We start from the raw sequence: 27,807 nt of genomic DNA, 5'->3' as shown, positions 1-27,807 counted from the left end.
TTGTTGAAAAACAGAGCTCATGGTACATTGAACATCTTTGGTCGTATGAAGTTGCAAGGTGCAACTATGGAGATGTAATTCTTGTTTGTCCAGAACAGCTGAATGACTTTTATCCTCTTACACCTTACAAAATAAGAGGAAAGCTTTTAATTTCTCTCAAGAGATTTATAATTTGTTAGCCACTTATTGTAATTTTAGTGAACATCTTTTTTATCTTGTTTTTTAGTAACATTTGTCACTACGCTACTTCGAGTTATTCTCGGACCTGACAATATACAAAAAGTGTTCATTCCCTACCCTTCTTCACTAGAAGACCTCTAAGAAATGCTATCGAAAAAGCTACAGATTGAGAAAGGATTTTCAATGCAGTATGAAGATCCTGACTTTGATTATCGGCTTTGCAATCTACAAAATGTGGAGGAACTTCCACCCGAAAAAAGCCACTATAAGAATTTTTTGGGAACTAATGATGAACCCAATAGAACAACCTGACAAAGACTCATCAGATGTTTCTTTTGACACTTTAGATACAGTAAGTCTGGTATCAGTAGAGTCAAGCCCAGGATCTCTGGTGCAGCCAAAGTCAACAGCCAGTTCCTTGGTTTTGCTGATGTTCAATTGCAGACTATTCTCCTTGCACATACAAAAAAAGTTGTCTACCTAACTGCTATACTCTGTCTCATCCCCCTTATCAATACATCCCATAAGTGCAGAATCATCTGAGAATTTCTGCAAGTGACATGTCCTGGTCAGAGGTGTAATGATTAGAGAGAAAAGGAGACAGGACAGTTCCTTGTGGTGCTCCAGTGTTGCTCACATCCATATCAGAGACACAGTCCTTGAGTCTCACAAACTGTGGTTGGCCTGACAGATAGTCCATTACCCAGGATACCATAGGCTCATGAACCTGCATATCTCTGAGTTTACCCATTAACAGGGATGGTTTTGAAGGCACTGTAGAAATCAAAAAATCCTCACAGTGCTGGCTAGTTTTGTCAAAAGATATCATTTCAGTTCTCCCAGTTTTTTTACTTTTAGTTGGTACTTATTCACCACTTCCAGTTAATAAATAATACTTTCCCTACTTGGTACTTTAGCCTCCTTTGCATTCTCCTAGGTTGGGTTCACACATATTTGAAGTTAACGTGGCTACTGTGCTGAAGAATACACTTTCATTTACATCCATAAGATCAGATATGTTTATGGAAAAAAGTGTATGTTCTAAATGAGGATACTGACGTTTGGTTGCACTAATTGGACTATTCCCCTCATGAGAACCACCACTAGATCTCAAAAGCCATTGATAATTTTGCAGCAGTGTTTATTAACATTTGTATTGGAAAAAAAAACCCCATTATACTTATTGGACTTTGTAAATTAATATCATATCCATAACATAAAATTCAGTATGCAAACACATGTATTTAATATTTGCTTAATGGGAGTAGGAGTGGTGCACACCCACAGTCACAATTTATAGTCACCAATTAAAGTAGCACTTATGTCTTTGAGATATGGGAAGAAAATGGGAGTACATGGATAAAAACTGACACAAACACAAGGAATTCAAGTGACTTCCAATAAACAAGTATCGGGCCAGGGATCAATCCGAACAGCCCAAATGCATTGGAAAGCAGCACCTGAGTCAAAATAACAGTCTCAATCTAACATTAAGTCATGGGGATCTTTCAAGGCAGCAACCAACCAGTCAAGTGTGGGATCACCCACACACGCACATACACAAGGTTAATTTCTAGGCAACTTAATTTGCATGTCTTTGGAGGAAAACTGGTGTACCAGAAGAAAAGCCCACATGAACACAAGGCGATCATGCAAACTCCACATGGCAGATGAGCTGGACTTTAAACTCAGATTTCTGGACTTGTGAGACAGCACTGCTTACCACTATACCACCACCTTACTGTTGACTCAAATTGAAAGGTTATGTTGTCAAAACATGTTCAATGGTCTCAAAAAAGGTCCAAACGAAAACTGATGTAAAAGTATATAAATATAACCTTGAGCATTTTTTCTAAAATGTACCACTAGGGGGAATCAAAGAGTCATGGTAATAGAAAAAAATATATACTGTTGCATAGTTTACTGTCAAAAAATGCAAAGAGTACACGACATGTGTTTCGCCCTCATTTGGGCTCATCAGGCTTACACACTCTACTGCTCCCCTGTATATATATATATTATATATATACTGCTCAAAAAAATTAAAGGAACACTTTTTAAGTGTTTAGTGTCAAGTCAGTGAAACTTCTGGGCTATTGATCTGGTCAGTTAAGTAGCAGAGGGTGTTGTTAATCAGTTTCAGCTGCTTTGGTGTTAATGAAATTAACAACAGGTACACTAGAGGGGCAAAATGAGATGACCCCCAAAACAGGAATGGTTTAACAGGTGGAAGCCACTGACATTTTTCCCTCCTCATCTTTTCGGACTGTTTTATCACTACTCTTGCATTGGCTACGGTCAGTGTCACTACTGGTAGCATGAGGTGATAACTGAACCCTACAGAGTTTGCACAGGTAGTCCAGTTTCTCCAGGATGGCACATCAACACATTGCCAGAAGGTGTGCTGTGTCACCCAACACAGGCTCGAGGGCATGGAGGAGATTCCAGGAATCAGGCAGTTATGCTGGACAGGTCTGTAGAAGGTCCTTAACTCATCAGCAGGACCAGTATCTGCTCCTTTGGGCAAGGAGGAACAGGATGAGCACTGCCAGAGTCCTACAAAATGACCTCCAGTAGGCCACTGGTGTGAATGTCTCTGACCAAACAATCAGAAACAGACAGAGAGCACCCTGAGGGCCTGACGTCCTCTAGTGGGCCCTGTGCTTACTGCCCAGCACCGTGGAGCTCGATTGCCTTTTGCCATAGAATACCAGAATTGGCAGGTCCACCACTGGCACCCTGTGCTTTTCACAGATGAGAGCAGGCTCACCCTGAACACATGTGACAGATGTGAAAGGGTCTGGAGAAGACATGGAGAACGTTATGCTGCCTGTAACATCATTCAGCATGACCGGTCTGGTGGTGGGTCAGTGATGGTCTGGGTAACCATATCCATGGAGGGACACACAGACCTCTACAGGCTAGACAACGGCACCTTGACTGCCATTAGGTATGAAATGAAAATCTTTGGACCCATTGTCAGACCCTATGCTGGTGCAAGTTGGTCCTGGGTTCCTCCTGGTGCACAACATTGCCCGGCCTCATATTGCGAGAGTATGCAGGTAGTTTCTGGAGGATGAAGGAATTGATACCATTGACTGGCCCCCACGCTCACTCGCCTGACCTCAATCCAATAGAACACCTCTGGGACATTATGTTTTGGTCCATCTGATGCCACCAGGTTGCACCTCAGACTGTCCAGGAGCTCAGTGATGCCCTGGTCCAGATCTGGGAAGAGATCCCCCAGGACACCATCCATTGTTTCATTACGAGCATGTCCCCCTCGACGTAGTCAGGCATGCATACAAGCAAGTGGGGGCCATACAAACTACTGAGTACGATTTTTAGTTGCTGCAAAGAAATTTCGGCAAAATTAACTAGCCTGCTGCATCATTTTTTTACTTTGTCTTTTTGAACTTTCATTTCCATCATTGAGATCATTGGCCAGCAGCTCAATCCGGCCGGGAAGCCCAAAGAATGAAAGGATGGGGGAAGGAAGCTACTTTGCAATACTGCCTTCCCCAAGATGTTAGATGGCAACTTCTCTGCAGCATAGTGGTGCCCCAGATTCCCGCAGGACTCCATAGGATCTGCAGTTCAGCTTCACAGCCCTGCTGAGTACCATGGATGCCACCAGGAGACACTGCTGGGGGACCTCGGAAGTTTTACTGTCTGCATAGCCCGTAAGTATTCCAAAGTCATGGGGACGGGAGGACAGAAGTACTTCCGGGTCAAGAACTATATAAAGGACTGCAGGGAACCCAGCAAGCAAGCCGGATTCAGGAGGTGTAGGAGAGAGCTTTCTGGGAGGCGTGGAGGAGAGAATTGTGTTTGCTGAATTGCCTGCTTATTGTGGCTGGGGTGCTTGAAGGCATTTTTCCTGGAAGAAAATATTTAAATTAATAATTATAATTAAATATAAAATTATAAATTAAATATCTTCTTGGTACTTTTAACCTGTGTCCTGTGTACTGTCTGTTGGGTTTAAAGGGGCAACAGTGACCTCTAGCGTCCACAATATATAATGCATTATGGAGTGAAAATAATCCTGCATTTCAAGAATTCAAAGAAATAAATATGTCTATCGTTAGTTTGATTTATTATAATGAAATGTATATTCAGTTAACTTACAACAAATGATTTTTTTGAAAATAAAGAAACACATATCTGATAAAGTAAACAGAAACATTAAGAAAATCTAAAGGTGACAGAGAGTAAAACATCACAATTGCTACATCTGCTCTGTTGCTCAGTATTGTGTACCTTTATTTTAAAATGCAATATATAACAGTAGGGACACTTCATGTCAGCCCTTCATATCCAGAACAACATATAAGAGGAAAAACAACATGAAAAAAATATAACACTTTTTTTAAGAAAATGACTCCATTCTGTGCATTGGTCTCTATGACATTGTCAATGCAAACTGACTAAAAAATACATCTATGACCTTCTCCAGCAAAAAGATTACATAGCAAGGCTCAGCCAGCAGTGTCCAGAGGTGGACAAAGTATTCAAAAATTCGTTTCTAGTAGAAGTATTACTATGTTTGTTCTTTGTTGTCTGGAAAATCATCCACAAGAGTTTAAATAACTTCCGTCTTGGCCAGATAAGACCACTTTAGCAAGTGCCCATATTCTTATACAGAACATTACTGCTAAATATTATAAACACACCAATGCAATCTATTCATGTTTTGGAAATAATGTACTGTATACACTAAACACACCCCACATGTGTATTACACAGTAAATGGGAGCACCTTTATAAAATGATGCTGCCTATTATCCTCTCCTACTCCTTTGGACAAATAGGGACTGCTTTGTTTACAAAAATAAATGACTATCAGAAATTTATTGTAGTATTTTTTGTTACAATTAACTATGACTTTTATCATACATGCTGTATTTAAAAAAGACACACTAATTTAAAAATTATGTGCTTCCAATTTTACTTTTGTAAATTTGATGAAGAGTTCTTGTATGAAGATATCTCCATCATTTTTGGGATACAGTTAGGCCTGGCTTTACCATTTAGGCAAACTAGGAGATAACCTATGGTAGCAAAATTTTGGGGTGGCATTATTTTAAACAACAAAGATGCTGACATGTGAGCACTCCAATAATACTACTGTCCAACTTCCAACAACCCAACTATAACATATAAAGGCACCACACAGGATGTGCAGATTTGAGTACTCAGGCAGCCCAGAGTATTTGCTGTTTAACATCAGAATGTAGAAGAGTCAGGTTGCTAAACCTCCACACTGTTAGGGACCATGAGAAATGGCATCCAAAACAACAAATATGCTGCTTAACACCAAGGTAAGACGCACCTCACTTTGCATTGTGTTTTCTGCACATACACTTTGCCGGGTTGTTCTTCAGTTGCACCTCTTTGCAGTTCCACGTGAATCATCATTGCCTTGTTGTCCGCTCTGATGCATGCAGTATTTCAGCCCTTGCTGGCCACTTGGAGGTCCTCCTCACGCAGGTTGCTCTTTGTTTTCACCTTCTTGAAATTAACCTTCTGATCCCCACAACACTCCTGTTTAAATAAACTATGCCAAAGAGTGCTTAATACTCGGACAGAGTTCCTTAGACAGCTGTGGAATAGATGGGATGTTTCCTAGGACTTTGTTGTTGTCACACACATGTGCTTGGGAGACAACTTCAGGGATCATCAACTAGTAATTGCACTCCAAGGCGCTGTCGCTTAATGCTTTTTCAGTTTCTCCCACTGCAGAACGGATGATTGACGGACTTAACACCAATGGTATCACTTCCGGTTTTTAACCTCTGTGAACGCTGAAGTCGAAAAACAATGGGAAAAACACCAATTTAATCAGTTCATTTTGAGGTCATACATAGATTACAGTTACATCCTGATTTATGACATACAGGAGTATATCAAAACAAAGAGTTATCAGGCACTCGCATTCCTAAGGAATATGCCCTTCTCAGTATACACACACAAGACCAATTTAAGCAGTTTCTTATAGTTCATTACATTAGTTATAAAGAGATTACATTCTTATAGCTTTAATATCTTCATTAGATTATATTTGTTTGGTTAGATTAATAATCCTTATTTATTAATTCATAAGTGACATGTTTTCTTATAATATTAAACAAGAGTAAAGAAATGATCACATTGATTTATAATATCACAGGGTGTTCTGTTAATATCAAGAGGTCAGCATTTTCACATAAAAGAATGTAAGTTAATTATATAATTCTGTGCACAAGATTCTTTTTCTACCTAAAAGAAGAACAAATTCATATAGAAGTAATAAATCATATAGCTCTCTGCCACATAATTAATACAAAATACAGTCATTGGTATCTGTGAGTTAAATACTTATAATCATCTGCGGTGGGCTGGCACCCTGCCCAGGGTCTGCTTTCTGCCTTGCGCCCTGTGTTGGCTGGGATTGGCTCCAGCAGACCCCCGTGACCCTGTATTGAGGATAGAGCAGGTTGGATAATGGATGGATGGATGGAAACTTATAATCATTACAGTTAATAATGTTTTTTCTTCTGTAAAAGGCGCTATATAGCGCCCGACCCGGCACAGACTCACGCAGAGGCACGTACTTTAATAAAAGGTACTTTATTTCTTCTTCAGCCGTGGGGCACGCCTTCCCCGTGTCCCACAGGCCCAACACAGTCCCAAAAGCACTTCAAATCCAACAAACCATACTTCTCTCCACCTCAGCACCACCACTCCTCCTCAGGCTTAGTCCTCTTCCTCCCGACTCTGGCTCTCTCGAGTGGTGGTGGCTGGCCTTTTTATACCCCACCCGGATGTAGTCCAGGTGCTTGGTCACCTGGGCCTAATTGCATTTCCGGGTGGGGCTGAGGAATTGACCAGCCGGGCTGGTAAGTCCACGCAGCTCCCCCTGGCGGCCATCCAAGCCCCCAACCAGGCTCTGGAGGACTCCATGTCCCATGGAGCCTTGCGCCAGGTTGGGGAATCATCGTCCACCAGGGAGGCTGCCACCAAGCGTCCCGGGGGAGGTACTGAGCTGCCCATGGTGGCTCCCCCGGAATAGATGCAGCAGGGGCGTCCTTGCCGGGCATGGGACCCGGCTGTCCTTCACACTTCTTTCTCACCTCCTGAAACTGCCTCTTCCTCCCTACACACCTGAAAACCAGCTCCTCTGCCATCTTGGGACCGGTTGATGACAGACTTGGATCTGAAGAAGATGTCATCACATTTACTAGTTGCGTCTTCTGCAGTTTATATCAATTACAATTAACTGACAAAATGGTATCTAGGTAAAACTATATCAAAGAGTAAAATAAAAATCTTATATTTATGAAACTCTTCCTGTGGCATCCTGTGGACTGAATATGACCATTTCAATAATCTGCATTTTATGGACGACCAAGATATAACTGGTGCAACAAGGTGCAAGCACCTGGCTCGAAAATGAAGGTGGCTTGATCAGTCTACAACTAAATAATAAGAACACAAAGATTATGGAAATAAATCAAACCACCAAAGTATATATCACAGCTGGAGGAAAGTAAGTCGATGAGGTGGCCGGGTTCACCTATCTGGGCAGTACCAGACAGATGAAGAAACTGATGCATATGGAACGGTACAAGTGAACCACTGTGATATGCCTGGTCACATCAGTCACATAAAGCTCCAGCAGGGTGCAGTATCTACATAGCAAAAAGGCAAAATGAATGTGATCATGTGGAAGGACAAGAAAGACATTAGCACCCTAAGCACTGCTCAAAAAGTAGTGACTGTTGTTTGAGTCAGGGGAAAAGTGGAATTCACTTAGCCTTACACTGTGGAAGCCGAAAATAACACAATGGATGCATTGATTGTAGGAATCAGGCACTGATATTCTCTCGTGTGCAGGCAGCAGAAAAAATATTGTAAGAAAAGTGCGCAAAGAAACACACTCTTACTGTCCTAATTATAAAATCACGCTTTGCATTGGTGACTGTTTTAAAGTATAAAACACGCCAAGGATAAGTACTAAATCTGCATCAAAACAGCAGTGGACACTAATGTATTTATTGCTGACATTTTGGCATTACATTTGTCTGTTACACGTAATAATATTTTTTTCTTGTTGAATGAAATGCAATGCTTTTGGCTCATTTTTTCAGGAATAAGGAGGTTTAAAAAAGGCTGAATTGAATTAGGAGGTCTACGAAAGTTAAATGCTGACGGGAAGGATCACATTTGTAGATATACAGTAATTAAACTAACACACTGAGATGGCACTGTGATATGGTATGGCTTACGTAATGTTAACTTGCAACTTAGCAACACCATGCAAATGCTCAAGAAACTAAAGCAAAGCATATATGAAGACAAAAATAAGACAATATACTAAAGGCTGTGAATAAATCAAATGCATTTAGTTAGAAAGACGACTCTTTCATTGGGCGGCATGGTGGCACAGTCGTAGCGCTGCAGTAAGGAGACCTTGTACCTTAGGTTAGGTACATTGGTGATCCTAAATTATCCCTAGTGTGTGCCCTGCAGTGGGCTGGGGCCCTGCCCGGGGTTTGTTCCTGCTTTGCGCCCTGTGCTGGCCGGGGTTGGCTCCAGCAGAACCCCGTGACCCTGTGTTAGGATATAATGGGTTGGACAATGACTGACTGACTGACTGACTCTTTCATTACAGCTTATCATTTAATGATCTTTGAATTAACACAAACCATTTTGCAAGATTTTTATGCTTTCCTAGTTGTGTGCCCCAGAAGATGCAGTAAATATATCTTTGAAATACATAGAAAGGTGGATATGTCCATGAAATGCGTAAAATTATTGACACAATTGAAAATACTCTTCAAAATTAATTTCCATGTAGTTTGTTGTGTATTCAATGACTAGAACTCTTGTTTGTGTCAATAAAGTATCTGATGAATTAATATTTAGTGCAGAGGCTACTAAGGAATTTTTCATTAGTGTGATGCAATCTGTATGAGGAAGTGTGGTCATAAAGCATTGTTCAAGAAAAAGTGGAACGAGACACTTGGTACAGAAGAACAAGTCTTTTCAAGAAATATATTTGATCGTCGCCAATGAGACAGACAACGTTGTCCCAGATAGATAGATAGATAGATAGATAGATAGATAGATAGATAGATAGATAGATAGATAGATAGATAGATAGAACTTTGTTTGTTCCCAGAGGGAAATGTGGCTTTTTACAGAAGTTCATTAAATAAACACACACACACACACACACACCCCATGCTCTAAACACATACAGGAATGATTGAAAGGAAAGATAACTTAAGGCATTATGCAGATGTATTGCTGTTGGTATAAAGGAGCCCCAGTAGCGTTTCTTGACACACTTCTGCTGAATAATTCATTGCCTGAATTTACTCAGAGTTAGTGTATCAGAGGGAGGATGTGCACCATTGTTCATAATGGCACTCAGATTTGTTTTAATTCTCTCCTTTGCTACGACCTCCAGGGGGTCCAGAGTGTGTCCTATAACTGAGCCTAGCCTTTTATTTAGTTTGTTGATTGGGTGGGCCTATCGTGAAGTGATGTTACCAGCCCACTGCATCACAGTGTAGAATGTAACACTGGCCATCACAGAGTTATAGAAGATGTGAAGGATGTCACTTCCCACATTTAAGGAATGCAGTCTCCTATAAAAATGAGCCTGCTCTGCCTTTCATATATAGTTCCTCTGTGTTCTGAGACCAGTCTAACCTCCCATTAATGTGGATTCCCATGTACTTGTAGGAGTGCACCACCTCTACATCTACTCCTTGACTTGTGACCGAACACAGAGGCTCTTTGGTTCAGCAAAAGTCAATAACCAGTTCCTTCATCTTGCTGATGTTAAATTGTCGGCAATCCTCTTTGCACCATAAAAACAAAGTTCTCCACCTGACTCCTATACTCTGCCTCACCCTCCCCTCCCGCCAAGTCAAATACACCCCATTAGTAAAGAATCATCTAAGAATTTCTGTTGGTGACATAACCTGGTGTTATAGTTATAGTCTGAGGAGTACAGAGTGAAGAGAAAAGGAGACAGGACTGGTGGCCCAGTGTTGCTCACGTCCAAATCAGAGACACAGTCTTTGAGTCTCACAAACTGCAGGCTGCCCAACAGCTAGTCTATTATATTGACATTAGCTGACATTGGCATGTATGCTTATACAGTACGAAAATGTCAGTTATTCAGGCTTTGAATGAAATTTAAAGCTGAGAAATATTTCTTAGTAGAAAGATATTAGATTTAATATCATTTTCTAAAATAAAGGCCAATTTCCAGAGTTCCAAAGGGATAAATACTGTGCAAACATCAATGTCTACCCTGAATCCATCGATAGATGTGAGTATTGCTTAACTTCTAATTTTTTGTGTGCCTGTATCTGAGTATCATAAGCTTAAAAATAAAACCTCAGGTTATGCTGTTGAATCTCTTGAGTGGACGAGGATATAAAATAAATGAAAATGGACCTCAAACAGACCATTATAGCACATCAAACAGAGAGGCACAAGATCTGTGGCCGTTAACTGAAATGTTCAGATCTCTCTTCTGCTGCTGTAGAGTTATTGATAAAAGGTCAGAAGAGTTTCTTCATCATTTTAATATGATGATGATTTATTTGTTGGCATATGACTCAAACTTTGTAAGGAAATCAATCAACTGATTGGTTCTCACTGCAGCACTGTGAGGTCCCTTGACAATGGTATCCTTGTTCAAAACAGACCAGCACATTTCAGGCTTCCTGTTATTGATTATTCCCGGCTGGTGGCCTTTTGCAAGCATAACTGATAATGTTTTTAAAAGCATTTATCAAAGTCAGGATTGTGAAGGGATGGTGACAGGATTTCTAAATGAAAAGTTTCAGCCTTCTTTAGTGTCTGTTTACTGTGTTATGAAGCAGACTCATCTGAAAATGAATTACTGCTTCATTGACACCCTGATGCAGGCCAGAAATGATGGTGTTGCCAGAGTTTGCACTTTGGGTTGTTTTCACTATTCCAGCTCTTTGATATTTTGTTTTTATGCCTCTATAAAAATAATCAGAAACTACCATTTACCTAAAAGAGAGCAAAATGCAGGTTCTTTTCTGATTTAATTAATAAGACATTCCAAACAGTAAAATGTCAAGAATATAAAACGATTATTGCATTGCATTACCTTGGGCGGTTTCCTGTTCCTTTAATGCTGAGCTGCAACTGAAGGATACAGTAGCATATGAGACTGGCAAAGAACTTTCTAGGAGAATGGCCAATGACTGTGTCTGACACCAGAAGAAATTAGGGAAGCCATCCTGTATAGAAAGGCTCAGAGCAATAGAGCCTTTTATTTGTCTTTTAAAATGTTTACTGTCCCTCCCCTGACTGATCTCATTCATAAAAAGACTCACCCTTTCTTGTAACTTTTCCCCCTGCAGGGTTTATTATGGATTACAGCAATGCTTCCCAATCTTAGAGTCACAATCTACAGGTAGTGTAAGTAGGGTTTCCCAGTGTTGGTGGGCTTGTTTTTTTTGGAAATGTGGTTGCACTGCAAAACAGACAGAAAACCACTGGGTTTGGGGATTGTTCAGGAATGCCCCATACTATTCACAATTCTTTATTGCATTGAAGTGTTAAAGGCAAGTTTTACTTCTAGAGTTTTAAGCCTAAGTTAAAACTTGTATTATGTTATGGAAAATATTCTGTAAATAAAACTTAGTCACGAGATTCCTCTAACAAAAAATTTAAGATGGATGCTCTTTATTACAGCAAGCCTGATGAAGTCTGCCACGTGCACTGCCTATTATAACAAAGCAGTGTCAAAAAATAAATTAGATTTATTTGCATAACACCGTCAAATGGTATATTCTTTTAACAAACCTATCTCTTAGCATCATCTAAAAGTCCCAAAACAGTTAAACAGATTAAATGTCTTTAGCAAATATCTGATTCGTTGAATAGGACTTAAATATACTGCTTAAAATATTAAATGAACGCTTTTTAATCCGAGTATAGCATCAAGTCAATGAACCTTCTGGGCTATTGATCTGGTCAGTTAAGTAGCAGAGGGGGTTGTTTATCAGTATCAGCTGCTTTGGTGTTAATGAAATTAACAAGAGGTGCACTAGAGGGGCAACAATGAGACGACCCCCAAAACAGGAATGAATGGTTTAACAGGTGGAGGGAGGCCACTGACATTTTTCCCTCCTCATCTGTTTTTTCACTTGTCTTGCATTTAACTACGGTCAGTGTCACTACTGGTAGCATGAGGTAGCAAGAAGGTTTGCTGTGTCTCCTAGCACAGGCTCCAGGGCATGGAGGAGATTCCAGGAGACAGGCAGTTACCCTAGGAGAGCTGGACAGGACCGTAGAAGGTCCTTAATCCATCTGCAGGACCAGTATCTGCTCTTTTTGGGCAAGAAGGAGCAGGATGAGTGCTGCCAGTGCCCTGCAAAAAGACCTCCAGCAGTCCACTGGTGTGAATGTCTCTGACCAAACAATCAGAAACAGACTTCATGAGGGTGGCCTGAGGGCCCGACATCCTCTAGTGGACCCTGTGCGGTGAGAGTAGGTAAAGTTACAGTACTGGAATAATATGCAGTGAGACCCAGAGACTTGCTCTTCCTTTATTGTTGAAAGGCAAATGGTACATGCATGCTAAGATATGACCACCAAGAGCAAAAGCAGGTGGTATTTGACACATACTGAAAGATGGCATTATGCTGAATACAGTATAAATGTTCTTTGTGAACATTTGGGTAAGTAAAAATTGAACAAAGGAACTTATAGACCTAACCAGTGGCTGAAATTCCTTTCACAATGATGTGGACATTAAAATTCTGTCTATATGTATGTATGATTCTAAGGATTATCAAAATAACAGTGGGAGATTGAGCTTTTAGTGATAGGGCTGAAGCTGTGGAATCCCTACTAAGAGCCTACTAATCTACCTCCCCATATAAAACATGCCCTTTCATTCACAGCTTTTAAATCCAGGCTGAAGACTCACTAATTTAGTTTAACATAACCTGACTAGAACTTCTGATTAGTTGTGCATACTGCTTCTCTGTTTCTTAGTCATTTGTACAAAAATCTAACTACTTATAAACAGTCACTAGCTGTTTCTCTTCCTGGTGCCCTGTTGTGGCATTTGGTGCCACTTCTCTACTGCCAAGGTATTTTCTTGGTAATGGGAAAGACACCTGAGATACTGGGAGTTTTGGAATCAATAGATGGCAAGATTCTGTGGTCATGTTAGATGGCCCAGCACAGACATTACTATAGAATGCTTAGGATGGGGTGGGCAGCCAGTTGGCCGAGATCTTCAGCGCTCTGACTGTTTCTCACTTTGCTGTTATAGTTGACCGTGCACCAACCCCAGACGGCTATTTTCTCAAATTAAACTGCTGGTTGGAATTTTTGTTTTCCTCTGCTCTGTTGTCAACTAGCTATACTGTAGTTCAACAATAACAACAATAACAACAACAACAACAACAATAATAATAATAATAATAATAATAATAATACTTTACAGTTATATAGTGCTTTCCTCACCACTCAAAGCGCTATCCATGAGGGAGGACCCAGGACGTGAACCATGATCTCCTTACTGCAAGGCAGCAGCACAGATATTGTTAGATTCCGTTTTTGTTAATAAGTTTCCTACTACTTTGTCTTTCTGAATATTTTAATAAATCTGCATCCTTGTACATGCATTATTTAATTTGTAGTTTATAAAAAGTTAATTGCAATTTAACCCATGAAATTGTTACAACTCCCTGAGCCTGCACTCAATAAAGAGTGCTATAAAAATAAATTAAATAAATTGAATATCAGCAATGGTTACTGGTAGATTCCTTTCACAGTGATAGAAATTAGAACTGCATTGACCATAAACAGTTAAAATATGATGTCCTCCCATTTGGATTACAAGGTACACCAGAAACCTCTGAACATTTTCCTCGATTGGAGTAATAAAGAAATACTCTTTCTTCTCATTCCCTTATGAATAGCACTTCTGACCATATTTCACATGTTGAAAAAATCTTTATTTAACATTGTGGAAGATGGCCGGGGTCCATGTCTGGCCGGGACGCCCCTTCACTCTATATTCAGGGGGAGCAGCCATGGACGGTGCAATACCTCCCCCTGGATGCTAGATGGCCGCCCCCCCTGGGTTGCAGCGGTGCCTCGGTTTCCCGCAGGGCTCCATGGCAATTGGAGTTGGGTGCAGCCCTGTTGGGTCCCGCAGGCGCCGCCAGGGGGTGCTGCAGCTGGAACTCCTGAACCCTTGTGGGCAGTGTTTTCACCACACCTGAGTGAACTGTAAAAGAGGCCAGCAGCCACCACTCCGGGAGCCAGAATCGGGAGGAGGAGGACGAAGTTGCCTGGTAGAAGTGGTGGAGGAAGAAAAAGAGTGCTTTGCTGTGTGTTTAATTTGGTGTTTATGCTTGGGACTGTGTACTGCCAGTGGGACACGGGGAAGACGTGTGCCCACAGACGAAGAAAAAATAGTTTATTTATTTTACGTGTCCAGTCTGTGTCCGGTCAGGCACCTATATAGCGTCTTTTCACAACATCAACTTATAAACAATAAATTGTATTTTGAACAAGATCAGGCTATATGTAATTAGTTTAATTGCTTTATTTGATACATATGATTAGGAGCTTCAATAAAATGAGATTTTAACACATATTGTATATACTTGCATGTTCAACATAAATTTCGCTGTGGCGGTTCAAGATAAGATATGTGATGAGAACAACCCGAGTGAGCTAATAAAGTCTAGAATTCCAGTCCTCAAGAAATGGGCAAAGACTAAAATGTAAGTACAGACCTCTGGGACTAGTTAAATAGTACAAAAGTTTAATTGAACACATCTTGATAAATTTCATCCATCTCAGGCCACAATTAATTTAATAACTGAAAGTCTTTGCTCGTATACCACCTTGAAATTTCAAAATCAAATTAGATATGGTCAAACACTATAAATTCCTTCTAATCTCCTGCCAGTCCAGAGTGTTTAATTGATCTCTTTCTGTCTTTCTCAGATTAAATGGACATGACTCTTCTTCATAATTGACAAATAATAGTCAATGTGGGATTAAGACCATACTTAGAATTACCTGGCAAATGGATAAGAATTGTGTGGCTGGCGTGTAGTTTCGTTTACATGCCATTGCATTTGTTTTTATTTCTATCTAGCACAAAGTGCTGGAACATCAGTCACGGTCTCTCTGACTCACGGTACTACTGTACCTACACACTGAGATGTGAAAGGAGGAGACATTAGACAGTGAATCTGGACTCAGTGAAATTTCTTTTACTTGGATTACATATAAATGACCTGATGTTCCAGTTCATCCCTAAATAAACCTAATTTCTCCAGTTTATTCTCCAGACAGATACCTCTGTGAGTTTTATTAAAGGTAATGCAAATGATAAGCCTCAGCATAATTCTGTTACTGAAAGAACAACCGAGCTCTAACACAAGTGACAAAACAGGCCGCAAAGATGATGAAAAGAGCTTCTTAGCCAAAAGATCCTTGTATTTATCTGCTACTTTTTTATAGTGAATGGCTGCCAACTGGCAGGTTATTTCAAGAGTGATCTCCTGGTTCTTATATTTATGAAGTTTCACGCAGCGAGTTTCACACTGGTACTTGGGAATACAGGAGCTTTGTTTCTGGCTTACTGCATCATGCAAGTGATTCTGTGGAAGAAGCATGAAGGGAGAGAGAGGGTTATGGTTCAGGCTCACGACATTTGTGAAATAACAACAAAAGTATTAAAAATACCATCAAATAACTCCATGGAGACTCCTCTATATATCTGCATTATCTGAAGAGTTAATAAAGTATTTTATATCCTGAAAGTACATTAAGCCCAGACTTAGTTTTAAAAGAAGTGAGTTTTGCAAATGTGTTCAGAAAATCTCTTCTACTATTACAATGTGGGATGATGTAAGCATATGAAACTTAATTTCTCAATGTCATCTGTACATCAAGGATGTTTATATTCATGATGTAAATTTCACCATAACTTTAAATGTTAGCAGCAATCAGACATATAAAAGTAAATGTGCTTTCCATGCTGTTAGCAGGGACATTAAAGTTATACACTGATAATAAAAACAGTGTTCTTATTTTTTATACTGTTTTATAAATGTGTTTTAGGAAATTATGTTATTTTATACGTAAGTACAATATGCCACATTTTCATGAGAAATATGCCTTTAAGTCATGGGCCTGTTTATGAAAGTAATTTGTTCTTCTCGCACCATGCAAAAAGTTCTCAGTAGCAGGTGCTCATTCAGGCTGATGCCTGCCTATGACAATAGAAGCTAAATGTGAATCATTAAAAAAATGTTTTAAGTGGTCCTTTCACGTCATTGCAATCAAGTAGTCATAAATATGCCTTGACAAAGTGCATAAAAACTGTTATCTCTAATTTAGCTAATCAATATTTAAACTGGCGTTTATGTTTTCTTAAGCAACGTGGGAACTCCTTGTTGGTTATACTAACATGACTGTTACACCTTAGTAAACAGCGTTACTGTTTCTTCAGTGCTAAGTTTTAATGTATTTATTTTTTTACTCCCACTCTTGTAACAGTGTCGGTCATTCTGATGGCTCATGAGAGACTCTATAGCAAAAGAAAATTATAAAACAGGTCCATTTAATCCATTTATTGGAGTACTACCACACCACCTGTTCACTGGATAGTATGAATACTGTCTTATATACCTGTCTATTGTGTCTAATAGAAGAAATATTTACTGTAATCTGTAAATCAGGTATTTTTTTCAACCGATTGTAAAGTACCAGTTGTTACACCAGTCTTTCAAATGTCAAGTCTTGCTCAACACAGTTTTTCAAATTCCAGACTGATTCCCAGTGTTTATTTTGGCCAAGGTGCTGAAAGAATACTTCTGCTTATATTTCATTTATTTTATGGAGAAACATCAGCCAATTAAACCTTATTAACCTTTTGTTAAACCGTGTTGTCAGATGACTTGTAACATGCACCTAATATGAAAAGTACCAACCTATCTATAAGGCTTTTTACTAATGAGAGATAGGAAAAAAGATATCCAAACCAGCTATGTGATTGTTATCTGTAACCTTTTGTCTGTCTTTATTGTAACCTGCATATTCAGTCCTTGGAACCCCCATGACAGGCTGCTTGCTAGCCGGGGCTGTCTTATTTTCACTCTTTCGTTTTAACTTAGACAATCACCAATAGAGGATTTCACAAAGCAACCTTCATTCACTTAAAGGACCACAGCTAGACAAGGAATGATCAGTCCAGTGCCTGGTGAAGCTAGTATTCAATAATCAAACAGAGACATTGACTTTAAGCTTTTACTTAAATATAACCTTTATTTGCATAATAACCAATTGCATCATATATAATCAAAACAGCAACTGCAGTAAAACCGAACTAAAAAGTAAAGAGAAAACTGAACTGAAACTCTTGTTAAAAGAAAGTTCTAATAAATGGCAGCCATTCTTTCCCTCTTTTTTGGCCAAGATGAGCATCTGGTTTTCTTAAGCTAGAAGACCAGGCAGATTTTCAAAACAAAAAAAATGTTACTAAGACATTATCATAGTCAAGGCTATTTTTCCATGGGAATCAAAAACTGAACTAATCTGTAAACAGGCTGGCTATGCAAAACATTCTAAGAGTCCTTCTTTACCTTTCACTTTTCCCAGAATACACTTCACTTTTGTTCAATTTGACAATTGTTTCAGGTCTTGGATGTATACCTGAAATATCCATCCATCCATCCATTTTCCAACCCGCTGAATCCAAACACAGGGTCACGGGGGTCTGCTGGAGCCAATCCCAGCCAACACAGGGCACAAGGCAGGAACCAATCCCGGGCAGGGTGCCAACCCACCACAGGACACACACACCAAGCACACATTAGGGCCAATTTAGAATCACCAATCCACCTAACCTGCATGTCTTTGGACTGTGGGAGGAAACCGGAGCGCCCGGAGGAAACCCACGCAGACACGGGGAGAACATGCAAACTCCATGCAGGGAGAACCCGGGAAGCGAACCCAGGTCCCCAGCTCTCCCAACTGCGAGGCAGCAGCACTACCCACTGCACCACCGTGCCACCCTATACCTGAAATATGTCAATTGAAAAGGTTAAAGCATCTGGACCTAGTTTTAAAACTAAGCCTAGTACAGAGACTGCTGTGATAAAGGCTATAATGGCATTAATTTTGTTCTTCTTCTTCTGGATCTTTCATCAGCTTTTTATATAGCTTGCCATTCTGTGCCAATTGGACATCTTACTGAGGCCTTACACACAAATGCTAGCAATTGCTTTAGCCTACTGGCAACCGCAAATCCTGAAATATCCCTCTTACACAAGGTTTTCCAAAGGTCTTTTATTTATCATTTATATTGTCCCACTGGTTGAGATATTTATTGAACTTTCACTGTTATTGTGATAACTGTCAGATTTACATTTACTCTACGCATGCCTGTGACCTTCCACCAGATTTAGTGGCTCACATTAATTTGTGGTTGTGTCATACTTGGATACCCTCGAGGTTGCTGGATATCATGGTTGGCCTGTACACTGCTACTGTGAGTGGCTGTGCAGAGTGGAGGCAGGACCTCTGCGTTTTTCCCAATTGATTCTGGGGTTCATCAGGGGTGTGTTGTTGCTCCTACTCTGTTCAATGCTTGTATGGACTGGGAGTTGGGCAAGGTCGTGGGGTCCAGTGGCTGTGGGGCATCTGTTGGTGAAGAAAGGTTCATGGATCTTGACTTTACTGATGATGCTGTGATCTTCACGGAGTCAATGGAGGCTCTGATCGGGGCACTGGAGAGACTGAGCGAGGAGTCTGAGTGTCTGGGATTGTGAGTGTCCTGAATAAAACCCAAGATCCAGGCCTTTAATGACCTCTTGGGCACAGCCATCAGCAGTGTGTCTGTTTGTGGAGAGAGTGTTGACATTGTTAAGAGGTTTACTTACCTGGGAGATTGACATTCATGTCTCTGGTGACTCTTCCTATGAAGTCAGTAGATGGATTGGGAGAGCATGGGGGGTCATGAGGTCGCTGGAAAGGGGTGTGTGGCGCTCCCGATATATGCAAAAGGATGAAGATCCAAGTCTTTAGAGTCCTGGTGCTTCCTGTCTTGCTATATGGTTGTGAGACATGGACACTATCCAGTGACTTGAGACGAAGACTGGACTCCTTTGGTGCTGTGTCTCTCTGGAAAATCCTTGGGTACCACTGGTTTGACTTTGTGTTGAATGGGTGGTTGCTCATGAAGTCCTGAATGAGGCACATTACCTGCATTGTGAGGGAGTGTCAGTTACAACACTACGGCCATGTGGCGCATTTCCCCGAGGGTGATCCAGCTCATCATTGTTGGGGACCTGAGTGGCTGGATCAGACCAAGGGGTTGCCCATGTAACACCTGGCTGCGGCAGATAGAGGGTAATTTCCGAAGGATGGGACTGGACCGCATGTCTGCCTGGGGGGGTTACAAACCGAGATCCCGAGTCGTTTCGTTGTGTAGTGGTTGTGTGTACCAGTGCATGTTCCCCAACTTGACTTGACTTGTCATAATTATTTAAAACTAAGGTGTGGCCTGTAGTGGGTGCTCTTGAGTAGACTGTGAACCCAGAATAACACAAATGAACCCCAAGGAACAAAAGCATAACTTTTTTAACAACAATTAAATATACAAAAGTACAGTATGTATCAAATAAAGAGTAAGAATAAATTACACAGTTCAGGAAAAATAACTAAACTAGAGCTTCCCAGGACCTGCTTAAGCACAGTATTAAACCCCATCAAACCCCGTGGGGGTGGGTTGTCTACTTTCCAACTCAAAATTCACTGACACTCCATTTTACCTTCCTCTCCTTTTTCACAAACTGCACTGGCCTGTGTTCCTCCCTACCTGGTGAGCCCTTGCAATCACTACATTTTTTAAACTCCAAGATTACTTTGAACAATGACCAAAAGGGGCTTCTAAGCAAGTCCTAAAACACTTCATCCCTTCCTTGACAATGAAGACAAGACACAGGTATTGCTTATATGTTCTAAAACTCTTTGTAAAGTGATTTCAACTTTAGTTTTGATACCAATGTTTGCACCAGACGTTAGGAATTGAAGTGTTACTTTGAATTTAGATTTGTTGTTTGTGACTTTTTTCAAAGAAGGTAACCAGTTCTACCTCATTTCAGCCTGAGGAACATTTTTGAGATTCAAAACTTTTCTTACCGATAATACTGCTAAAACATTTATGCAAGCTTTTGTCAGTTATCTTCTTGATTATTATATTCCCACTTTAAAGAAAGTATTAAACAGATCACAATATGTTCAAAACCCAAAAACTAGAATTATAATGTATATTAAACCTTAGGAACATAGTACTGCTTCACTTGTATCAAGTACACTGTTTGACAATTAAATATTAGATGTACTTTAAGATTTTTCCATTAAAATATAAAGTACTCCATGACAATGGCCCAGTCTGATTTTCTAACACATTACATTATTACACACCATGTTGCAATCTACATTCATCTAATGCAGACTTATATGTTGCTCTCCACGTTATAATCCAGTCATTTGGTGACTGAGCATTCAGGACTGCTGCTGCTTCATTATCAAAATCCTTAATGTTTTACTAAAGACAAAAAAAAAGAGAGATAAAAGAACAACATTTTGCACATTCCTTTGAGTTTATTGTGTCATTTGTATTTTAACAAATCTATTTATGTGATTCATTATATGGCACACTGTTTGGGACTGCTACCTCATAAATCAACTATTCCGTGTTTGAATTCTGTCTCCGAGGAGTTTATATGTTCACTCCATATCTTTAATGGATTTCCTCCTACATCCTTAAATTCCAAATTTGCATTACATGGATAGGCCTTGTAAACTGTTGATGTCCAGTCCAGAGCTATTTTCAGACTCAATGTCATGAAGTGGAGGCTCCCATGAAGGTAAAATTGGTGTGAGATCTCAAAAAGCTCCATAAAAGGGAGATCAGGATCCTCACTATCCTATCCAGAAGAGGCACACCTTAATCCAGCCAGGCCCCAAATACTACCAGCTGACTAAACAAATGAGAATGTTCAAAAACATAACAAACACTTGGCTTGTATTAAAAATGAGCAAACACAGGGCAACTAAATGGAAAATATATTAACAAAAACAGCAAAATGCTAACCAGAGCACAAAAAAGACAAAAAGGATTTGGCTAAAATGCAATCCATTACAAACAAGTCCAATAAAACAATCCAGAAATCAGAATGTTTAAAACAGAGCAGAAAAAGTAACAAAAAAAAAGTAAATTCAAGCCTCCTCATCAGACTTACCGAGCCAGAGGGAGGGTTCAGGAATGGTGATGTCAGGGTGACCCCGCCTCCTGGAGCTCCACCCACAAATTTCAAAGAACATAAGCACATTTAAAAGGACAGTACAATTACATTATTACAACTGAAATCAGCAGCAACAACACAAAGACATGAAAAATAATAACTCAAATTTAAAAAAACAGCAATAGAACATAACATACACATACTGTAAATTTATAGTGATACTGTACTTAACACCAGCACCCAGTGCTGCTGGGACAAGCTCTGGCTCCCCACTACCCTAAGCTGAATTCATTTACACTGAAATAGTCTAAACCTAACATCTTTGGGACCTGGGAAGAAAACCAGAGTAGCAAGTAAAAATGAAAAGCATTTAAAATCATAGAGAATGTGCAAATTCCACATAAGACTTACAGCCTCACAGCTATAGGTGACTGGTTTCAAATTTAAACATTGCACATCCAAGAAAATAAAAAGTGACCCTTGAAGTTAGATAACCTTTATACTAGGGGTACACACAGTTAAGAATAATAAATAGAATTTAGCATAGATGTGTTCAAAAGCCTGAATTTAATGTAATTTACCAGAACACTTCAAGTTCACATACACTTACATCAGTGTCCTGCTACATCATGACGTTGTAAATGCATATCATAAATTCTTGATACACCCACAGAGGCTGGAAACTTACAATGCACATCTCAGTGCTCTCTCTACATGCCTTGCACCACGAAGGAGAATCTGACTAGCAAATACTTTGTTGCATTGCCATGAGGTCATTGGTGGAACTGGGGGGCTCTGAGTAGGGTGACTCCCTGGAGTAGGTGTAAGAATAATAGGCCCCTGACGCACACAGTTTGGCCTGTAGGAAAATTAGCGGAGGGTTGTCCTACAAGTAGCCTATGCTTAGTGGATAAGAAAGTGTGCCTGACCTAATCCTAGTCCAAATAAGAAGCTGCAAATCCACTGGATTTGCACTCTTGTATGAACACACCAGAGATTGTCTCAATATTCAGTTATTGGTTCTCAGTGGCTCTCACCAAGCAAATAAATTTTGTTCCTTTACAAAAATTAAATACATATAAAATACATTTTCAAAAAATATGCTGCTACCAATATTAATATACTTATATATTACTTTATGTATTAATGTTTTTCAAGTATAAATGAATTACAATGCTATGCAGCATACTGAAATATATTATAAAATATACGTTGTATAAACGGTTTTGGTGTATTACAGCATTATTTCCCCCGTCACATCTTCTCATTTCATCTTCTCAACCACTTTTCCTGGTGAGGGTCAAAGCTGCAGCAGGCCAAACAGGTCGCCAAACAGATTTCCCTGTCTCCAGCTGCTGATTCCAGCTCTTCCTGGGGAATTACCAGGTGTTCCTAAGCCAGCTGAGAAATAAAATCTTTCCACCCCTGCCACCCTTCTAGAAAACCTAATTTCTGCTGCTTGTAGTCGTGATCTCATTTTTTCATTCTTCTACCATGATCATCGATGAGGACAGGGAAGTAGGTCTACCAGTAAACTGGGAGTTTTGTCTTTGGACTCAGTTCCCACTTCACCACCATGGACCACTGTTTTCAGAACAGCTGCTATAGCTCCAATCCACTTGTCAATCTCATGCTTCTTTTTTCCCACACTTGTGATTCTGAGATAATTAAATTCCTCCACTGAGGGCAGATGTCCCCACTCACCTAGAGAAAGAAGTTCACTCTTTTCTGAGAGTTAAGCATGACCTTAGACTTGGAGGTGCCGATCCTCATTCCTGCTGCTTCACACTCAGCAATCAAGTTTGTGGTGAAGTTCACAGTCAGATGAGGTAAGGTGGACAATATCATCTGCATAAAGTGACAATGCTACCCCCTAGTCTCGCCAACAGGACATCCTCACATTCTTGACTGCACCTTGATATCCTATCCATGAACACCAAAGAGTCCAACACCCAAAGTGAAAGAATTCAGTTTATTGCCAAGTATTCAGATACAGTTCTCAAAGCATTCATATAAGGAATATGTTATTCCATATTCTTGCAGTACCTCCCAAACCACATGCTGAAGGACACAGATGACCGGCACCTAGATGTGGTGGTGGTACTTGTACACGTTACTGATTCTCAAAGCTAGGCTGTCTGGAGCTTTGTCCTCCTGGTAGGGTCTCCCTTGCTAAACAGATTGGGCTGAAAGAACAATTCACAATGACCCTCATGGAGGTAAGAAATATAAAACAGTTTACCCTACCCAGATTAGGGTTACCTGGACCCAGGTCAGGAGCCAAGCCAGTAGATGTTGTCTGCCAGTGAGCACATGGTGATTAAACAACCCACATAACCCAGCTGGGCACAGCCCAAAATGGTAATGTGAACCTATCTTGTGGGCTCACTACCTGCAAGTTAAAGGATGTGATGCCAGTTTAGTGGTGGGCATAGGTTGAAAAGGCCTTTTTTCAAAAAACATAAAAACATATTTCTGAATATATTTTTAAAATGCAACAAATAATATGCTGTACTGTCAGATACAGTTTATAAAAGATATTACAATATCTTTTTAAGATATTATAAATGCTAGTTATACTGTACAATATATTGCATTTAAATATGTATGCATTCAAATATCCATCCATCCATCCATTTTCCAGCCCGCTATATCCTAACACAGGGTCACGGGGGTCTGCTGGAGCGAATCCCAGCCAACACAGGGCACAAGGCAGGCAGGGCGCCAGCCCACCACGGGACACACACCAAGCACACACTAGGGCCAATTTAGAATCACCAATCCATCTAAGCTGCGTGTCTTTGGACTGTGGGAGGAAACCCACGCAGACACGGGGAGAACATGCAAACTCCACACAGCGAGGACCCGGGAAGCAAATCCATGTCTCCTTACTGCAAGGCAGCAGCACTACCACTATGCCACCGTGCCGCCCTGCATTTAAATATCTTATAATGTTTATAGTTATTATTTTTGTAGCATATTTTTAAAACATATTAAACTACCATTGAAGATATCATCCAATAAATATCTGTCTTTAATACTGAGATATGTCACAGATATAACACAGAAAGCTATCAGCCCAGCAAAAACCTTGTAGATGTAAACAGTAAGGTTATAACCTGCAGTGTTTGGTTATTAATCTGTAAATAGAAACTAAAAGTAGATGATTTCAAATAAATTGAATCTAAAGAGTTTTTCAGTTTTTTAACATCATTACTTATGATATGCTACATGAGAATGCATAACTTTTTCACTATTAGTTTGTTTAAGAACCAGTGCTCTAATATTCCATACCTATTTTTATTTAGAATTGTATGTCTGAAAATAGATTTATTCATCTCCAAAAAAGAATATTAAAGAGATATACACTTAACAAATTGTATGATAAATCTGCATGTAAACATGTGTAAGTTATATAATCAATTGAAAGACTTGATCTTTTAGAGGTTACAGTAGATAGACCCCAAAATAAGACCTAAAGAGAACAAAATAAAGGAAAATGCTGTATTTAATGGCAGAAATAAATAAACAGGGGAGTATGCGACAGATGGAGAAGAGCATGTTCTTTTACCAAAGGCTAATTACTACTGCCACACTGGGCCTACCTGTATTCTGTATGTAGTTGTCACTATCTGTCCTTCCTTGTTTCCCTTCCTCTAGCTCAAGTAAATATTTGTCTCCAGGTTCCCACCTGACTCGATCCCAACCTGGCAGAAGAGGTGGGGAATCCTAACAGCCTGATACAGGAGTATTTCCAGTGTCAGGGAGTTTCTCCAAATAAGCATTTTCAGGATAGATCCTACTTTATTAAACTCTCCAGGCATCACTGCAGGCTTGCATATTCATTTTGCATTAAAAGAACAGGCATCCATGCAGCAGTCAGAGTAACATCAGTAGTTCCTGCCATCTACTGATATGGGGAATTAAATCTTAATCTGCTTCACCCATAATCTACTGTTATAATGCTCCAGTTAAGATTTAGTCAGGTTTATAGCCTTGGGTATTATGTGCTTTATGTTGTGTTTTGTGAGAATAAGCCCAAAAGGTGGGGCCACCCTGAAGTCATGGCTGAAGGATCTCCCTCTGCCTAAATCTGGTGAGGTTCAGAGACCCTTCAGTAAGTCATTGATGTTTAAAGAGTGTGTGCATTATTGTTGTAAGTATTGCGCTTCTGGTTTTGGTATTTGTTGATTCTGTCTTTGAGTTTTTAATTCTTAGATTATGGAGTTGTGCCTGTTTGCTGTCGGTTGCCTTTTTGCCATTTCTGTTTTTTTTTTTAGTTGAATATAAAATAGATTCTTCATTTATGAATATTCCTTGTTGGATTGGTCTCTCTAGTCAGAAGTTTATGGTTTCTTTTCATTAGAGAGGTATTTGTGTATAGTTTGGGAATGTTTAAAGTATATTTTGAGTACTCTGAACTTTAAAAGCCAGTTACTCTTTTGAGGCCTATGTAGGGCCTATGATATATAGACAGAAATAAAAAGCACTAGATGGATAGATAGTACAACCAAAACCTTAAACTGATTGAAAACATGAAGACAAATTCCATCCATACTAGACCCGAGGCTTAAAAACAATTACAGCCAAGTATGACAGCTTTGGCAGCTCAGTCCATATCTCTCTCCAACGGGAACTCGTATGCCTGTATCACCTTGACCCGTAAACCTTGGCTAGAGAACACTTGTTTTCCTACAGTCTAACTCTATGTACTTTGGTTTTATTAATGTTAAGCTGCACACACTAGAGACTAAAACAAACAAATTAGAAATAAAAGTTTCACATTATTTTCACAAAAGTTCTGGTAGGTTGCAGACAAAAAGTTTTTCTAACTGAATTGCAGTCAGGTTGTGGTAATGATATTAGTGATGCTAAGGGGCATGGAACTGTTCATTTCAGCATCATGAGATGAGGTCATGGGGTCTGCACAAAGAACAAATGTGTAGTTTTACAATGGGATATGGACTCTGTGGTCCTTTGCAGTTATATGTTATGGTCATCAGATAGTGGTGTCACAGGTGTATTTGTGAGATACGGCAGTTTAGCCTGTGATGCTGCTTTGCTCTAGGCAGCAGCTCCAGCATATGCCCATGGTCACAACTCCCTACTGGCCAGTGTAGAGATAATAAATCAGACTTTACTGTAGCCAATATATGTTTGTGTGTTTGCAATAACCCTAGAAAGACAACTCAAAGGGACCATAAAGGGCAGAGACATTGTCTCATTGGTATGATTAGAAGACAAAAGCAAAACCATTGGGAGATCATAAAAATTGTGATGTCCAGGGTAGTACGTACATTTTATGTGGCAAATAGAATATGGAAGACGGTAAAGCTGTTGTAGTATAGGTTTTCAACAAAACACATTACAGAAAATGTTTTCAATGCCTTTTAAAAGAATGGAGATTGCCTTTCAATCAAGTGTAATGGGCAGCCAGGATGCTTACCCGGCCGGGACACCTCCATAAGGGAAGGACTGGGGGAAGGAGCTGCACGGGGCAATACTTCCCCCAGGATGACAGAGGGCAGCCCTCCTGTCTTGCTATACTGCCGCGGAGCAGGGAAGCTCAACCCTGCTGTGTCCCATGGACACCGCCAGGGGGTGTATGGAGAACAGCTGAGCCCTCCTGCGCAGGGCTGCCGTCACACCCGGAAGTGCAGCTAGAAGGTGATCATGGAACAGCTGCCACAACTCAGCACTTCCGGGTCCTCTATAAAAGGAGACAGCTGCCACCACTCAGGTGGCCAGAGTCGGGAGGAAGGAAGACTGAGCTTGCTGGGAAAGGAGTGGAGGCAGCTAGGAAAGAGGAAGAAGGGACTGAGTACTGTGGTGATTGGTGCACTGTGTGTGCTGAAAAGAAGAAGGAAAATAAAGGTGTGTTGTGTGGCAAAGTCGTGGTGTCTGTCTGTGGTCCAGGCTTCTGTTACACAAGACAATGACAAAATGAAAGAACAGATGTTATGTGTACTACTGATACGTGATCTGAACCTGTTTTAGTCTACTCCAGCTACACTGGTTACAAGTTAGAAAGCAAGAACTGTGCCTGACACATTTAACTTCACACACACTAATCAACCCACTCTGTATATTTTTGGGTTGAAAATAATACTACCTAGAAAAAAAACTGACATGAGATCATGGAGAAAATACACTGCCTCTTCACCTGTGGATTGGCCAGGATTTGATCGCAGGAGACTGACATTGGAAATGTACAGCAATAATGTTAATTACTATGCCACCCTTAAGGCATGACTCTAAAAATTTTAGTTATATCTTTTACAGAACGTGCCCT

This window comes from Erpetoichthys calabaricus, chromosome 10 (genome assembly GCF_900747795.2).
Source record: "Erpetoichthys calabaricus chromosome 10, fErpCal1.3, whole genome shotgun sequence".
In the NCBI taxonomy this organism is placed as follows: domain Eukaryota; kingdom Metazoa; phylum Chordata; class Cladistia; order Polypteriformes; family Polypteridae; genus Erpetoichthys; species Erpetoichthys calabaricus.
The sequence above is the reverse complement of the archived record's forward strand: the minus strand, read 5'-3'. Positions refer to the sequence as shown.